A 7,916-nucleotide genomic window follows, 5' to 3' on the forward strand; every position below is an offset into this window, starting at 1 on the left:
AAGTACGAGATGGAAGCTATTGGCTACTGGCTATTGATCTTCATTTTTCTGGTCCCGTCGTATGTGTTGTACATCACCGTGTTCTTGGCGGTCGGAATTTTATGTGACCGTGTGTAGGCAAGACAGCTTGAGTGTAATTCAGTCCGGAAAACCATCAGACCTTTTTACGACCAAAATTACGATCGTGTGTACGCGGCATCAGAAGTCTTTTTTTTTATTTTTTATATGGAACGCTTCACGAATTTGCGTGTCATCCTTGCGCAGGGGCCATGCTAATCTTCTCTGTATCGTTCCAATTTTAGTATATGTCCTGCCGAAGCGAGGACAGAAGTCTTTTTTTTGAAGAAGAAGAAACAACAGAGTATGATATTTGAAAGACAGCAGACACAAAAACTGTATAGACATGCTGTACATTATGGAAACATTTCTACTTAGCCACTAAGATAGAGGAAGCGATGAGGCATATGGTAGTCTTAAAATAAATGTGTTTTTTTTTTCACAGTCAAATGCCACCAATATTTTGTGTGTAGAAATGTCATCAGCACACAAAGAACTCAAAAGGGCCCAAAGCTTTATTCACATTGTAACATGGTGCACACATGGCAATGTTTCAAAGCCACACAGGGCCCCTTCATCAGGCAAGTCTCTTGATCACTTGCCTGACAAAAGGGCCCTGGTTGGTTCTCGAAATGTTGCAGTATGTGTACCCTTTGGCCATGTGAATAAAGCTTTGGACCCTTTTGAGGAATCCTTGGTGTGCTGATGAAATGTCTACACTCTGATTGTCTACGGTTTGCAGCTAGTGGTCATTACAGCACCCAAGCACCCAGCATTACTACAGCCATTTTTAGCATTGTGTGCGTGGGAAATATCAAGTTTGAACCAATATTTTGTGGACATGTATGAAAAGGAAGAGAGAAACTTGGCAGGTGTTGTATGTAATCAGAGTGAAATTTTTCAGAGCAACAAGCAAGAAACATGGAACAAAATTTATTGGATGGTGTATACTCTATGTTATGTCAGAAAGAGAGAGCATGCAGATTTCATCTTGAATAAACAAATAACAGTCTTCTGAAGACTGAAGCTTGAAATGTCGGATTATACTTCCCATGTTTGCTGATTCTGGGTTACAGGAGAGCACAACGGAAGTATGGCAAAAAAGCTGTTCTTACCTCCTTGCTGCAGTGCTTTTATTACCTGGATTCCTTTATCTTGTGTGCTGTGGGCATCACACTGTATTCTGTGGGCTTTCATTTCCTTCCCTTCCATTACTTCTGGTCCGCTTCCTAGTTTGCTTGCCTATATAAAACATGTTCTGTGTAACCCACATTGCCTGAGCAACTTCACAGTTCTCAGAGCTCCTGTTCGCTGGCTACTTGTGTATCCTGTGTCTGACCAACCATGTACCGATCCCAGCTTTGTTCATCTGTGCTTGTTTGCTGCCCATCCTGACATTGGGTTGTCTCCTTCTATGTGGACTCTGCACACGTGAGTGGTCTCTGCATCCTCAGCTGGGCATACCTGGGGGGCGCAATCTGGTTTGAACTTGCTGCAAGTCCATCCCACCATCAGGGGCCCTGGTGAAGAAGCAGACTGGGCTTAGATTCCCTGCCCTGGCGAACTCCCGAGTTGGCCATCTACAAGGGCTCACAACCAAAGACGCTTGAGAAGACAGAGTTAACATCAGTGTGTTTTAGGTAGAAAAACAAGGTTTTATATTTAATGTCAATGCCTGTGATAGTGTCAATGTGTTGAGGTAGAATCAAAAAGCAAAATGTGCGCTATTGTTTCTTGGTCCTACTATTTGTTGGTCCTACAACAAATAATACTTACCTGAGTCCCATCTAGATCCAGCGATGTTGCAGGAGTGTCTCGGCTGTCCGGGACTCCCCTCATCATTGGGTGAGACAGCAGCATGGTGCCATTGGCTCCCACTGTGATCAATTAAAGTCAGTGAGGAGAGAAAGTGGGTGGGGCCGGGCCACACCTTTGCAGTGGGGGCACTCAACAGCAGCGAGGAACCAGGAGCACCAAAGAGGGACCCAAGAACACGAGGATATGGGCTGCTCTGTGCAAAACTCTATACGGAGCAATTAAGTATAACATTTTTTTTTTTTTTTTGTTAAAAATAACACACAAGTCTTTAGTATCACTTTAAGCCTCGTACACGCAATGAAAAAAAAATCGGACCATTGATCGTTCATTATTATTTGCACGCTAATCCCATATCACATCCGAGAATGTTAGCTAGCTTGCAGCATTTGCGTGTGCAATCAAGATAAAGGGTCTTGATGAAGAGGGAGTTTTTTTGGCCCCTGAAATGCTTTGTAAAACCATAAATGAATTTAGTCTCTTATACTTTGGTCTGGTGCACCTTCCATTGGTGCATTTTCCCACACCAGTGAATGAGGCAAAGTATCAGGTTGACATATGGCTCCATCCACCATTTCAAAGGACAGGCGGTATGTTACTGGCAGGATCACCAGATAAAAATAAAGGAAAAATAAAGCCTGTAAAAACAAACCTAATGAAGCCACTGCATCTAAGGACTAGTAAGCTGCCATACATTAAATTTTTTTGGTTAGGTTTGTAGCACTGACCCCCGAAGGAGCGGATGGTTTTCTTGGGCTTACCGTTTCCCTTCTCCACCTCGTAGCTGGTCGTTCTTGTCTAGGGGTTCCCGAGGTTGATGACCCAATAACTGCAGAGACCGACACTTGAATTCCTTTAGGAATTTTTATTTGCATAAAACGTTGAACAGAAACTCAGTCTCTCAGTTGGGAATAGAGGGTATGAATAGGAAAGCTCGGGCACTTTTGGAAACTGCTGACACTTAATAAATGTCTCTCTCTAGATGATCCAGGAATAGCCACTTGCAACTGGATACTTCAACTGTTGAATAAATCCTTGATTGTGGATCTAGCAGCCAACAAGTGATTTTAGCTTAGCAAAGTCTCTGCCACAGACTTGGTTGTAAAACTTTAGATGAACACTGAAAGTCTCTCACAGGAACTTAGATGTAACCGAAAGATGAAATTAGGAACTTTCTTACAGTACCAGTATCTTGCAGCCGGTACGGTGATACGGTAAGAAATGCGGATTCAATTAGTGTCCTTACAGCTCAGCTTCCAGGCTCTTACCAAGCAGCCAGCCTCGTGCATGGCGCTTTTCTGAAGAGTCCTCCCCTGGTTGCATGTTGAGTTGCTGGGCCTCTCCAAACCCGAGACGGCACAGGACCACTTTAAAATCCTCCTTCCAGTTAATGCGCCTCAGGCTAGCCAGTCCCGAGACTCGGAAATGGAGGAATCCCAGGCAATGAGGGCTTCTGGGGGCTGGTCAGGAGGACCAGGACCATGGAGTCAGAACATACTTCTGGACCGGAACCCAGAACCACGTGACTTCAGCTCCTTAAGTACCCTCTCCCGGAATACACAGCTTGACAACGCACCCACTGATTGGCTCAGAGAGAGATTGGTACCCAATACGTCCAACCAGACTGCGTTCCAATGCCTGTCAAAGGTGATACCTACTCCTATGACCAGGCAGAACATATTACAGTCTAGCCAAACTGATGCGAAAACCACAACTTTAGAGAAATTAACCCCAAAACCCAACTACAGTCTTAGGAAAAACTAAATTTACAAACATAGCGTGTGCTCTTCAGGAGTACCGGCGCTGCAGGTTTAAAAACTTTATTGTCAGTAAGCTGGCAGTGGCGTTTATCTGAATGCATACAGAAGTAATTGAAAAATACGTAAAAAAGGATATCACAGTAGAATAAGAAAAAATCTCTGAATCACTTTATTAAAAAAAAAAAATATGTAAAAGCTGCCTTCTTCATTCAAAGTATTCTACAAGAAATGTCACACAAAAGTAAAAAAGCATTAGAAACAAAAAGGAGGAAGAAGTTTTCTCTCCTTTTTGTCACACCCCTATGCTCAAAATGAAAATCTTAATTTGAGAATTCTTTTAACCAATCAGAACATGGGAAAATACTGGGGTTCCCACTCGATGAAGAACCCCAGTAACCAGCATTGCATTTTTGATTGCAGGTTTGGATGTAGCCTCATCTGAACAAATATGGAGACATTATGTGTATATAACACACACACTTTGCCAGTTTCCTATACAGCAAAGTTCTTATGCAATGAAAAGGTTAATTTTATTGCCTGCCATAGAAAACGAAACACCACAGATTCCTTTTCTTTCTGTAAAGTCCTGACATAGTGACTTTCAGTCGTCCTTGCTGATGACAGAGCTCCAGGAAAAAAAATGTGCTTTTGATACCATATCTGGAGATACCGTGCACGCTTCAAGGTCGGGAGTAATACCATGGTTCATAAAGAAAAATCCCAAAGATGCATTTTAAAAGCTGAGCCACAGAGAGTGCCTAAAAAGAATTCACTCTCCATTTATATTTTCCATTTTTGAAAGCTGGCGTTAAATCATACAGTGTGGACATCAGATAAGAGAAGGAGCTTTCGGAACATTTTAATGCTCGTCTTAATACAAAAATATACCCACAGCTTCTGCTCAAACATCTGCCATAAAAAGTTTTGGAATAGGGTATAAAATTGGACTTTGGAGCTGCTGTTTTATGATCTGAAGGTCACAACGACTGATTCTTATGGAAGAGATTCTAGGAAGCGGAATAATACTTACATGGAGTAGAAGGAGGGGGGAGTGAGGTTTACCAGGACTAGATATACAGTATAAAGAAAGAAATACATACAAGTAGATTGTACTTTCCAGGAACAGTCAAAAGTTTTGGTACCATGTAAAAAGAGCTGTGAGCCACAAATACAATTTCTCATAGCAAAAAATAAAAAAAATAAAAAACAAACATATACAGATATACTATTGTATATATACAAGTTTCTGGAATTTATCAGACATTGAGATATTACTTTTGTAAGGATAAACTAATACAGTAACACCTTGGATTGCAAGCATAATTCGTTCCAGAAGCATGCTTGTAATTCAAAGCACTTGTTTATTAAAGCGAATTTCCTCATAAGAAATAATGGAAACTCAAATGATTCATTCCACAACCATTTATTCAGAAGTCCTTCAGTTTAAAGTCCATATAAAAAGATTACAGCAATGTGATAGGCTGTGTAACCATAAAATGTTCATCCACAAATGGCAGCCTCCACAAGGGGATTAGAAGCTAAATCCAGATGGAGCTACAGAGTATAAAAGAGAAGAGAGGCGCCTCTAAGTGTAGTAATATGAATACATTTAAAGAGGAAGTAAAGCCAAATGAATAATAAAAAAAAAAAAATAGATCCTGCAAGGCAAAGGCATAATGAGCTAGTATGCATAGCATACTAGCTCATTATGAATAACCTACCTGAGATGGAAGTCCCCAAAGCGACCCTCGCTGTCCTCCAATGCCGCCATCTATCCCGGAGTGACTTCCGGGTATCGCGGTTCGGGCACTGTGACGGGCCAGAGCCACGATGACGTCACTCCTGCGTATGCGCTCAGGAACCGCCACTAATGGAATGATTGGCATTAGCAGCATGCTCAGCATGCTCAGTGAGCCTGTGCGCCGCTGTCTACGGCGCATGCGCCGTAGACAGTGGTGCCTTTCTTTTGCAAATATCTCCTAAACATCGTGTAGGTTTAGGAGATATTTCTTGTACCTACAGGTAAGCCTTAATCTAGGCTTACCTGCAGGTAAAAGTGGTCTGTAAGGATTTACAACCACTTTAATGAAGGTACAACATTTAGCAACTCACATGGTTGATGATTAAAAGTGGCACGTCGAAGTATACAGGCATCTGGGGTAAAGCTGTCCACATAGACCATCCTCCACACCGCCGGCTCTCACTGCTATCAATCTGTAATCGTGACCGGGAAGATTACCCTGCAGTAGAGCGATTGAACCACTCCTGGAGAACAGCATGCAAGGGATGACATCAATGGTGGTGCGGAGGACGGTTTATGTGGACAGCTTTACCCCAGATGCCTCCATACTTACATGTGCCAATCACTAAAATTAGGAAAAAAGCAGTTTAACTTTAACTTTTCTTTACTGTAAGAATAGTTAGGATGTGGAATTCTCTTCCACGGACAGTGGTTTCAGTGGAGAGCACCGATAATTTCAAAAAACTAGCACCTAGCACCTGAACGACCGCAACATACAGGCATATACAATACAATAAATTACTGACATAAAATCACACACATAGGTTGGACTTGATGGACTTGTGGCTTTTTTCAAACTCGCCTACTATGTAAGTCAAATCAATAGAAAATCTTTGCAAATTTATTAAAAATAAAAAAATCTCATACATATAAGTATTCACAGCCTTTGCCATGACACTCAAATATGAGGTCAGGTGCATCCAGGGGTCAAGTGCTGGGGAAAAAAGTGTGGGAACTCTCACCCAAGATCCACTCCCCCACCAAAAAAATAAATAAATAAATAAAGGTACGCTCATATGCATATATATTTCACAGAAAATACAGTACATATATAGTAAAGTGCCAGTTTACAAATACAAAATAAGTTAACTTGTCAAACAGAATAATCAACACAATGGGTGATGATCTTTCCCTCGCAGGGAATTTCTAACACAAATACACCCTGTTCCAAATTCAAATACAGCAAATTAGAAAATATCACACAAACTGGAATAACGTTGCCCTTGCCGTGCAAGATTATTGGCAACGGATCAAAAAACTCATGGATCGGATCATTCCTTGGATCTGAGTCACAGATCGGATCTTTTTTCGGATCAGCAAATAATAAATTTGCAAAAACCTGTGAAAAATGTCACCACCATATAGTCCCCACTGCAATATACATCTCCCCTACTGTAATATCCACGTCATCTCCCCCAATAATATTTTGGCTGAGCATGGATGGGTATGGCTGGGTATTAGCAGAATATGTATTGGCAGGGTAAGTATTGGCAGGGTATTGCAGAATATTGGCAGGATAAGTATTGGCAAGGTATTGCAGAGTATTGGCAGGGTATGGCAGATTACTGCTGGGTATTGCAGATTATTGGCAGGGCATTGCAGGGTAAGTATTGCAGAGTCTTGGCAGGGTAAGTATTGCAGAGTAAGTATCGGCAGGTTATGTATTGCAGAGTATTGGCAGGGTATAGCAGAGTATTGGTGGAGTAATGCAGAGTATTGGTGGAGTAATGCAGAGTATTGGTGGAGTAATGCAGAGTATTGGCGGAGTATTGTTGGAGTAATGCAGAGTATTGTTGGAGTAATGCAGAGTATTGTTGGAGTAATGCAGAGTATTGGCGGAGTAATGCAGAGTATTGGCGGGGTATTGCAGAGTATTGGGTAATGCAGAGTATTGGCGGGGTAATGCAGAGTATTGGCGGAGTATTGGTGGAGTAATGCAGAGTATTGGCGGAGTATTGGTGGAGTAATGCAGAGTATTGGCAGAGTATTGGTGGAGTAATGCAGAGTATTGGTAGAGTAATGCAGAGTATTGGTAGAGTAATGCAGAGTATTGGTGGAGTAATACAGAGTATTGGCGGAGTATTGGTGGAGTAATGCAGAGTATTGGTGGAGTAATGCAGAGTATTGGTGGAGTAATGCAGAGTATTGGTAGAGTAATGCAGAGTATTGGTGGAGTAATGCAGAGTATTGGCGGAGTAATGCAGAGTATTGGCGGAGTATTGGTGGAGTAATGCAGAGTATTGGTAGAGTAATGCAGAGTATTGGTGGAGTAATGCAGAGTATTGGCGGAGTATTGGTGGAGTAATGCAGAGTATTGGTAGAGTAATGCAGAGTATTGGTGGAGTAATGCAGAGTATTGGCGGAGTATTGGTGGCGTAATGCAGAGTATTGGTAGAGTAATGCAGAGTATTGGTGGAGTAATGCAGAGTATTGGCGGAGTATTGGTGGAGTAATGCAGAGTATTGGTAGAGTAATGCAGAGTA

The 7,916-nt window shown here is 41.9% G+C and overlaps 1 non-coding gene across 1 annotated transcript; it reads right to left on the minus strand.

Annotated features, from left to right (window-relative positions):
- Positions 1 to 219: 219 nt before the first annotated feature.
- LOC143989626 (U6 spliceosomal RNA) lies at positions 220 to 326 on the minus strand. Its single transcript, XR_013277049.1, has one exon. It is a non-coding gene; the product is annotated as a U6 spliceosomal RNA (small nuclear RNA).
- Between the last annotated feature and the right edge of the window lie 7,590 nt (positions 327 to 7,916).

This window comes from Lithobates pipiens, unplaced genomic scaffold, assembly GCF_037356315.1.
Source record: "Lithobates pipiens isolate NorthernLeopardFrog02 unplaced genomic scaffold, aLitPip1_a1.2 Scaffold_1, whole genome shotgun sequence".
NCBI classification, from domain to species: Eukaryota; Metazoa; Chordata; class Amphibia; order Anura; family Ranidae; genus Lithobates; species Lithobates pipiens.